Here is a 10,616-nt window from a genome sequence, read left to right on the forward strand (position 1 = left end):
TATCCAGTGCATGGTATATACATTCAGAGATTACGGTTAGGATAGACTTAAATTTCAGATTATTAAAAGAAAAAAAATTGAAAGAAAATTTTATTTTTATAACTTTTCACATGGGGTGCAGTTTTCAATTATAACGTTGTACTAAATTGAACACGGACTTTGTGACCACGATGAAAAAAAAAATACTGCAACTCTCTTTGGTGTGAATTCGTACTTGGCCTTCGTGATCAAAGTGTAGTATCTGTTCTTCAGAGCTACACTTCAATTCCTTTCTTTCATTGGAGGAGAGATCCTTCACGACGGAGACAATTTTTATTTTTGTTCCTTTTATTAAGGGTGGTTAGAGTGTAACTCATCAGAGCCAGTAACCTAACTTACAACTAGCTAGTCGACATTTGACACTGTCATTGAGTTATGCGATACACTGCTAATTGTCCAGAGACGGACTGTTCTACTGTATCACAGTTGTAAAGGGTGGTTAGACTAAAACTCATAAGAGCCAGTAATCTAATTTACAACTAGCTTATCGACAGTAGACATTTTCACTGAGTTTACGTGTGTGTGTGTGTGTGTGTGTGCTTCGTTAACATTCGGACTGTCATTTTAAAATCGTTCGGGTAATAGTAATATATCCAAAAATTACGAAAACTCTACAAGTGCAGAGTTCTTTATAGTTCAAAGTAATTTGTATGTTTGTTAAAAACTACTTCAAAAATGCTGTTTGACTTTAAGTGTCGTTTAAAGACAAAACCAATATTAAGTATTTAATTGTCATGCCGAAAATAGTAATATATCCAAAAATGACCAAAACTCACCAAGTGCAGAGTTCTTTATAGTTCAAACCAATATTAAGTAATTTTTTTTTTTTTTTGCATACATTATTGCTGATATTCATGCTGCTCCTCTTTGATCAAATTGTCTCTAGGATGGATTAGGGTTGGGGGTCAGGGTTAGCTTTTTTTTTTTTATATTTGATATGTAATTCTATGTCGATTTTTTTTAATGTTTTCGAGTATGCTGAAAACGAATATCACAATTAAATTCGGGGCTTATAAATCGTTTACCAGATATCAATAAACATGATGTATAACAAATAGATAACACAGAAAATAGACTTATAGTTTTAAAAGGTTTATTAGAAGAAAAATATGTAACCCACAGTGGGGACCCTAACAGGTACTACCACTCCGGGTCAGAGTGGACCTGGGAGCAATGGTAATTAAAGGGTGGCTCCACACTCCCCAAGCCCGCTTATGGAGCTTTACCATCGGATACAGTTTAAGGTCATATCCAGGACCCTGAAGTGGTGGCGGCTATCCTGTTCTTGTAGAAATTTTGGATGGGAGTGGTCTTCTTCTGGGAGAAGTTTCAGCTGGTTGCTAAAAAAAAAAAGAAAAAAGAGACAAGTTTTAATCCAACGGAAATGGAATCATGTCGTTACAAGTTCGAGTAATTTTGAAATGGATATATCTATAAAAGTGAAAGTGTACAACTTATAGTATAAACCATTGAAATGTTAGATATAGTTTCCTTGGCCATGGATCTAACGTAATAAATTCATATGACCCTTAATCAATAATGGTTAATGTGTCAAAGTTAAAAATAAAGGAAAAATATATATAAGTGTAATTATTACTTCACGCGACAAATAGCTAGGGGGTTGCTTTAATCCACGATGTATTTGTAAGTCATGCCGTGCTTTCTTTTCTCTAGCTTTAATTTAAACCTACGTCACTGCCAGTGGTCATACACGCAAACACGTAACGGGTTCTAGCCTTCCTCCCTGCTACCACGCGTTTTTCCTTGTTTGGCTCAACACAAAACCCCCAAACTCCCACGGCTAAAATGCTAGTTTTGTACAAAGTACTGAGATGCCAGACAATTATGCTAGTTTAGAACTTTCAGGTCCAAGTAATCAGCCACATTTTTCAGTTTTGGGGCATAAATATTACTGCAAAGGCGTGTAAAGGGCAAACTCGAATTTGAGCGCAATCGTTATTCTAATAATTGCTAATTTTTAATATGCCATTATTATTATCATTTTCTTATATGGATCAGCAAGATATTTTTACTAGTAATAAGTTTATTTTTAGAACAGCTTATCACTTATTCTCTGGTATATTTTTGGTTTTAAAGTATTATTTTAGTATTAGTGTTTAATCTTTCAGTATTTATACAATTTAACATTTTGATATTTACATTTATGTCGAGGTTTAGTGTTTATTATTTGATCAGTTATAATTTAATTTAGCGCTAATTTATAAGTTATGTTTTAGTATCTAATCATGATTTTTTTGTTTTTAATTATTAGTTTTAGTTTTTATAGTTATTTAATATATTATAATTTATTAGAATATATTAACAGTAGTAAAATTATATTACTGATCCATAATGAAAATGATAATTATAGCTGGAACAATTACATCGAGAGCATTGCCAGGGCCGCTGCGAGGAAGGTGGGCTCTCTCTCTACCGTGCTAGAAAACTTCTAACACCCGAAAGTATCCTGTACCTCTCCAACAAGGCCACTATTCGCCCATGTATGGAGTATTGCTGTCATATTTGGGCTGGTGCATCGGCTACTAGTCTCTCACTCCTTGACAGGGTTCAAAAGAGAGTCGCAAATCTGATAGGCCCTAAACTGGCATCTAAGCTTCAGCCTCTGTCCCATCGTCGAAACGTTGCATCCCTCTGCCTGTTCTACAAGTATTATAATGGTGAATGCTCTGATGAACTGCAAGCACTTGTGCCCCCACAACGTAAACACCCTCGACAGACCCGACAAGCTGCAAAATCCCACCCCCACACTGTAGAGATCCCTACATTTAAAAGATCTTTCTACTCCAGTAGTTTCTTCCCCAGAACTGCTAGAATTTGGAATTCCATTCCAGGTCACTGCTTCCCCAACTGTACTGACATGCATAAGTTCAAGTGCAACGTGAACCAACACCTCCCTGCCCAAATCCCTACATAGTACCCTAGTAGATGTTTCCCCCTGATAGTGGCAAAGTGCCTTGTTTGGGGTGCAAATGTAATAAAAAAAAAAAAAAATAGTAATGTAAATATTTGTATATAATTACAAAGCATATTGTTCATGCATTTACATACAAATCCACATGAACAAGGAAACCTATCTCTCTCGGCAAAAATGAGTTCAAACTGAAGAAATGTTATATATAATTGTTTTCGGCTAACTTTACCAAATCTGTGCGTATGGTAAAAATAAGTAAAAAAAACAAGTAATGTTCAACGCTGCAAGAGAACTAGAAAGAGAATAAAAGTTAATAGACAGGATAAAGTCTGGAACAAAAAGAGAAAAAAGAAATTAGCGAAATTTATCAGGTGCGAAAAAAGCGAGTAATGTTCAACGGTACTGGAGAACAAGAAAAGAAAGGGCCAATTAGAAGCTGGAATCATCAAAATAGGGGTAGGCTATAGAAACAAAATTTTTCAAATAAATGCCAAAACTGGCTTATTATATGTAAATAGATGGGAACAAAAAAATTGGAGGGTCGCTGGCCCCAAACGTGATTTGACCGCGTCAACGCGTGAAAATGGCCCAAATTTCGGCCCCGAACACACTTAATCATTTATTGAAAGCCACAGGATGCGTTTTTTGACTATAAATGCATTTGTATCATTAAATCTAACATTCCCATTGGCTATCTCACAAGTACGGTTTTTTTAAGGGTATCTCAGAGTCCAAAATGGGTCAAAATTACCCCAAAAGTAGCCAAAAATGGTCGGAAATCACGGATTTTCCAAAATGCACCTCCCAAGACACACAGGGTGCAATTTTTGACCATAAATGGCTCTATAAATTTAAATCTAACATTCTCACTGGCTATCCCACCTATATAGGGCTTTTCAAGGTATCTTAAGGGTTCAAAATGGGTCAAATTTACCCAAAAATGAATGAAAATCATGGATAATCCCCAAAATGCAGGTATTATATCTCATCGGGCTCCTATAAACACTCCTGTATGGCTTTTTACAGTTGGAAGACTTCCATTTGTATTTAGAGATCTTTGGGGGATGTAAAAAGGGTCAAAACAATCCAAAAATGACAAAATTACGCTTTACGGTACATAACATATGAATCATTAGTTCATTCATCAATGATACTTTTTAGAAACATCGTAACTTTACTACATCAACTTCTCAGAAAGTAATTAATTGTAAATTGAACATTGAATGTCAATAAAATGCTGTCCAAGAAGAGTCTGAATTCATAGTGTTCTCATAGTTACCCCAAAATTGATGAAAATGGCCCTCGATTCGCTATTTCTAGATTTGTAACCAATATATTGAATAACTTGATAAAAGCTATGAGTAATTAGCAAAGGAATTATTTTGTTATTTCAAGACACAGCTTCACTTCACATTACTTTAAAATCATACAACAGTAAAATATCAATATAATGCATTAAATGTTGGCTGCAGCACAGGAATTTTGATTGACTCCTGGAAATTCCGTGCACCAGTTCGCAGATTGTAAGTGACATGTGTTTGGCTGGCGATCTCGGTACATGGGACAGTGCTACGGATTGTACCCGATCTGTTTAATGAGTAGTTCAAATTGTTTGAGGTATCATGCTCTGGCACAATGAGCCATTTGCGAGAGAGAGAGACTTTTGATCGGCAAAGAATCTTCGTTCATGTACATCAAATTCATCAGGATTCACATCTTTTGAAAGTATATTGAGAAGGACATGGTGCTCTCGTTTCCATTTAATTATATTCACACGTCTGGAACCCTTTGCTTTGTAGACATCTTTATCGTAAATTTTTAGCCATCGATCAAGTTTATGTTTTATCCCAGGTATTGTAACATAACGAACATCACTTCCAAAGGCTTTCTGCCACAATTGTAGTAATCGCAAGGAGAACTGGTCAATATGATTTTTCTGTGTCGTGGTACCATATTTGGCAGCATGATGTTGCTGCACAGCTTGAACACATTCAGCCTCAGTTGGAAGAGAATCAAGCAGAAGATAAGTCCAATCGTCGTAATTATAATCTTAGTTCAATCAAATTCACAATTAATGCAATGCAATGTTATCGTGTCTATTTAAAGATGCCATTCCATTGATACAGAAAGAAAACATTTCCTTATTTGGTAATTTTCCATCTATAACTCAAATTAAGCCCCTTTTTGACAACCTATGTTGATTCTTAGGGACTTTTTGACTCATTGGCTAAATCGGCCATATTTAGCCCCTTTTAAAGGTCCTTATACCCCTCATTAACAGTGCAAAAGTTAGGAGAGTGCCTTTCCCAACAGTTTCTGCCATGTAGAGGTGTCTTTGAGCCCATGGGAGGTGCATTTTGGAAAATCTGTGATTTCCGACCATTTTTGGCTAATTTTGGGGCTAATTTTGGGGTAATTTGACCCATTTTGGACTCTTGAGATACCCTAAAAAAAACCCTACTTGTGGGATAGCCAATGGGAATGTTAGATTTAATGATACAAATGCATTTATAGCGAAAAAATGCACCCTGTGGCTTTCAATAAGTGATTAAGTGTGTTCAGGGCCGAAATTTGGGCCATTTTCACGCGTTGACGCGGTCAAATCACGTTTGGGGCCAGCGACCCTCCAATTTTGACCCGTTTTGAACAAAATCACTTGTTCCCATCTATTTACATATAAATGAAGGTAATAAGCCAGTTTTGGCATTTATTTGAAAAATTTTGTTTCTATAGCCTACCCCTAATCAAAAGTCATTAGACAAAAAAGAAATCAAGTAAATAGGACATTATAAGAAAAAATTCATCAGGTGCTGTAAAGAAATGCTCTTTTAGAATCTTCAAGTCTCAACACTCATTAGTAAAAATAACTAAAAAAAAACAAGTAATGTTCAACGCTGCAAGAGAACTAGAAAGAGAATAAAAGTTAATAGACAGGATAAAGTCTGGAACAAAAAGAGAAAAAAGAAATTAGCAAAATTTATCAGGTGCGAAAAAAGCGAGTAATGTTCAACGGTACTGGAGAACAAGAAAAGAAAGGGCCAATTAGAAGCTGGAATCATCAAAAGTCATTAGACAAAAAAGAAATCAAGTAAATTAAAAAATTAACTGAAACCCATCTAAAACAAAGCAAATTCAGCAGCTGGTACAAAACAAGTGCTGAAAAGGTGGTTTAGAGTCCTGAAGTCTCAACAATCACTAGAAAATTAGAAATAAATCAAGGTGTAGTGGTTGCAGCACCACCAAGACACATTGATACAATAAATGAAACCTTTATGAATTCGATGGGAAGTTGGAGTTGCTTATAAAAAAAAAATATATTATTACTTACTTTAGGAATTTCTGGAACTGCTTCCAAGATGGGGATGAGAGGGGTCATGGGTGTTGCTGCTGCTGGTGCTGAAAACTTGAATAACTTTTTCTTTTTTTTTTAATTGTTTTTTTCTTTTTTTGGTTTGTTTGTTTTATTTATTTTCCTTTATTTCATAGCATTTTATTTTTATGAAATTATTTTTTTGGAAATTATAATTAGGAAATAGCAATACTTACTTTAGGACTTTCTGGAACTGCATCCAATATTGGGATGACAGGGTCATGGCTGTTGCTGTTGAAACCTGTAATAACTAGTTGTATTATTATTTTTACATTTTTTTTTCGGTTTATTTTCCTTTAGATCACAGTATTTTATTTTTTGTGAAATTTTCTTTTTTTTTTTTAAATTATAATTAGAAGAAGATATCAATACTTACTTTATGACTTTCTGGAACTGCATCCAATATTGGGATGACAGGGTCATGGCTGTTGCTGTTGAAACCTGTAATAACTAGCTGTATTTTGCATTATTATTTTTACATTTTTTTTTCGGTTTATTTTCCTTTAGATCACAGTATTTTATTTTGTGTGAAATTTTCTTTTTTTAAAAAATTATAATTAGAAGAAGATATCAATACTTACTCTATGACTTTCTGGAACTGCATCCAATATTGGGATGACAGGGTCATGGCTGTTGCTGTTGAAACCTGTAATAACTAGTTGTATTTTGCATTATTATTTTTACATTTTTTTTTCGGTTTATTTTCCTTTAGATCACAGTATTTTACTTTTTGTGAAATTTTCTTTTTTTAAAAAATTATAATTAGAAGAAGATATCAATACTTACTTTATGACTTTCTGGAACTGCATCCAATATTGGGATGACAGGGTCATGGCTGTTGCTGTTGAAACCTGTAATAACTAGTTGTATTTTGCATTATTATTTTTACATTTTGTTTTTGTTTTATTTATGTTACTTTAGTACATTGCATTTTACTGAGTGTATGTTAATTATTTTGTTAATTTTTATTAAAATAAAATACCTGTAACAGAAAAATAATTTTGGTTATGATCATGCATGGGTGAATATTTTTGGTTAGACTTGCTAAAGTTGGTTAAAGGAAATACAAGCAGAAAGGAATTCGTTTTAATCACTAGCAACACAATGAAATGAAATACTTACCTGAGGATTGTGCTGATTCTAACTAGAAGCTGCAGTAATGGAAAAGAGGAAAATTAAATTTGTCAATTACAAAAACTGAAATCGAAAAGAAGAAACGCTTGATGCTTTACTCACCTGTGGCTGGTCGTGGTCCCCATCAAACTGAAAAAGGAGGGAAAGGGTGGAATCCACTAGTTACCAGGTACCGTACAGGAAAGGACAGTCTGGCCAGGTAGGTGATGATCTCCCCAAAGTGGAGCGCTACATAAAACATGCATTGCTACGAACATCCTCCGAAAAAGGCGGTTTCTACTCGGAATAAAAGGCGGAGCAGAAAACGGAAGTGTTCTCTCTACTCAACACGATTCCTAGAGAGATACCACGAGATTGTGCGTGAATGTGGAAGAGCCTATGAAAACTCACAAAACTGCCATTCCTACTATCATATCGGATATTATTAATCGGAGGTCCATCATTGCATTACCGCCCCAGCTCGTAGTTGATAGATAGTAGGAATAATATTACCAGCGCCCTTCAGGCAGCTTGTGAGAACACACAAACTAATGGTAGTATTACTCTAGTCGTTCCTGGTCGAATGGAGCCATGCATGCATTATGTAGTAACACGAGCACGTGTCGCCTGATAAGAAAGAGCGTTGGCTCACCCACTTGGGGAGATTCCCTATCCAGACTTGCACCTATTTGTACACCTGGAACCGGACTCAGAACCTCGACAATGAGAAGAGTCAAGGAGAGCAAGGTGTTGAACTACCTAAAGAGGTCACCATATAAAACAAGCGTTGCTGTGAACAACCTTCCAAAACGAGGGAAGGGACTTTTTGTTCTCTCTACCCAACAGGATTCCTAGAGAGATACCACTAGATTGTGCGTGAATGTGGAAGAGCCTATGAAAGCTCACAAAACTGCCATTCCTACTATCGTATCGGATATTATTAATCGGAGGTCCATCATTGCATTACCGCCCCAGCTCGTAGTTGATAGATAGTAGGAATAATATTACCAGCGCCCTTCAAGCAGCTTGTGAGCACACGCAAACTAATAGCAGTATTACTCTAGTCGTCCGTAGTCGAGTGGAGGCACGCGTGAATTACATAGTAGAAACACGAGCACGTGTCGCTCCCTCTTCGGGGGAATTCGGAAAAGCGCACCTTGCGCTGCAGGTATTTGTTGAGCTGGGAGTTGACTCAACACCTCGACACTGAGAAAAGAGCTTTAGAAAAGCTCCAGATTAGTTACCTGCAAAGTCGAGGAAAGTTGGAGGACCAGGCCTGCGAAGGAGAACACACACAATTTGGGCCTTGATGGAAGCACACGGGAGAGAGGGAGGCCCATTTTTCTCATTCGGGGGAGTGTTCTCCTTCCAGCCTGCTCGAGCACGTCTTTTCTGCTCGCCACATGCAAGCGTATAAAAAGATGACCAGATGACGGACGCAACAAACTCATGCCGTCATTAACTGGATTTTGATCGGGTTCCGTACAACAAGGTGTTGAACTCCCTAAAGAGGGCACCATATAAAACAAACGTTGCTGTGAACAACCTTCCAAAACGAGGGAAGGGACTTCTTGTTCTCTCTACTCAACAGGATTCCTAGAGAGATACCACAAGATTGTGCGTGAATGTGGAAGAGCCTATGAAAGCTCACAAAACTGCCATTCCTACTATCGTATCGGATATTATTAATCGGAGGTCCATCATTGCATTACCGCCCCAGCTCGTAGTTGATAGATAGTAGGAATAATATTACCAGCGCCCTTCAAGCAGCTTGTGAGCACACACAAACTATTTTAGTATTACTCTAGTCATCCGTAGTCAAGTGGAGGCACGCATGCATTACACAGTAGAAACACGAGCACGTGTCACTCCCTCTTCGGGGAAATTCGGAGAAGCGCACCTTGCACTGCAGGTATTTGTTGAGCTGGAAGTGTGGACTCAACACCCCGACACTGATAAAAGAGCTTTAGAAAGCCTCCAAACCAGTTACCTGCAAAGTCGGGGAAACTTGGAGAAGCAGGCCTGCGGAGGAGAACACGCTCAAATGGGGCCTTGGAAGCAAACGGGAGGGGTTAGGGTTAGGATAAGGGAAAGGGATAGGGTAAGGCCCATTTTTCTTTTTTTGTTCGGGGAATGTTCTCCTTTCAGCCTGCTCCTTCCTTAACACGTCTTCTTTGCTCGCCACATGCAAGCGTATAAAAAGACGACCAGATGACGGACGTCATTTCCTGGATTTTGTTTTGCCAGAGCCCATTTAGCCGTGTAGTTGTTGTTCAACTACAACGTTACACCCCCCTACCACGGTGAGGATAGGGTTGGACTTTAGGGGGGAAAATACACATCCACATTTACTAATCTTACTCTTGCAATGTTGTTGTAATAAACAGAAAATTAGGAAATTCTTTAATGATTGCATTTTCGTAATTTTGGGATGTTACGATTGTCGACTACAACTCAGTAGCTATGATTCTTTTTTTTTTCTTTTTCAATGTCAATTCAAAATGGCGACCGATGCGAGGTTAAAGAGACAGACAGACAGAGGATGTAGTTGGAGAGATACAGATACAGTACAGCTAGATAGATAGATAGACAGACAGACAAATATTTTTAATTTAAATCTAAATTAACGTCTTCTAATTTTTTAATTTGTTAGGTGAAAGTCTACATATAATATTATTTAAACAAATAAAATGAGTAAACGTTTTTCGTAATTTTTGGACATCTTACTATTGGCGACTTTACAAGTGAGTGTGTAAATCAATTTTAACGTCATTCGACTGTTAGGTGGAAAGCACACATAAATACGACGTTAATATTTCACACCGGTGGTCAATAAACTGCACGAGTACTCAAACATCTCTCAACCAAACAAAGGTGAAAAAAACTAAACAAATAAAATCAGTAAACGGTCGGTAATTTCCGTAACGCCGACCACAACACTCGTGAACTTCCGTGAGACAAGTTCTTCAAGGGAGACAATCAAGATTTCCGATTATCTGCCCTTGATTTCTTAGTCTGCCTTTTGCTTATACGCCATATCAACCCTTTTCCAGGTTATTTAATGGCGATTTCAGTATTTTGGAATGAAAATGCTTTTTATAGAATAATTTTTTGGGATTTATTTATTTATTTATTTTTTTATTTATTATTAAATAAGCGACG

At 36.8% G+C, this 10,616-nt stretch overlaps 1 long non-coding RNA gene across 1 annotated transcript; it reads right to left on the minus strand.

Moving 5' to 3' along the window:
• Positions 1-1,115: 1,115 nt before the first annotated feature.
• LOC145271134 (uncharacterized) lies at positions 1,116-9,104 on the minus strand. Its single transcript, XR_013865704.1, has 2 exons — positions 6,923-9,104; positions 1,116-1,379 (listed from the first exon to the last, which is right to left on the minus strand). It is a non-coding gene; the product is annotated as an uncharacterized LOC145271134 (long non-coding RNA).
• Between the last annotated feature and the right edge of the window lie 1,512 nt (positions 9,105-10,616).

Source organism: Euprymna scolopes, chromosome 46 (genome assembly GCF_053919585.1).
Source record: "Euprymna scolopes isolate OS-2025 chromosome 46, ASM5391958v1, whole genome shotgun sequence".
NCBI lineage: Eukaryota > Metazoa > Mollusca > Cephalopoda > Sepiida > Sepiolidae > Euprymna > Euprymna scolopes.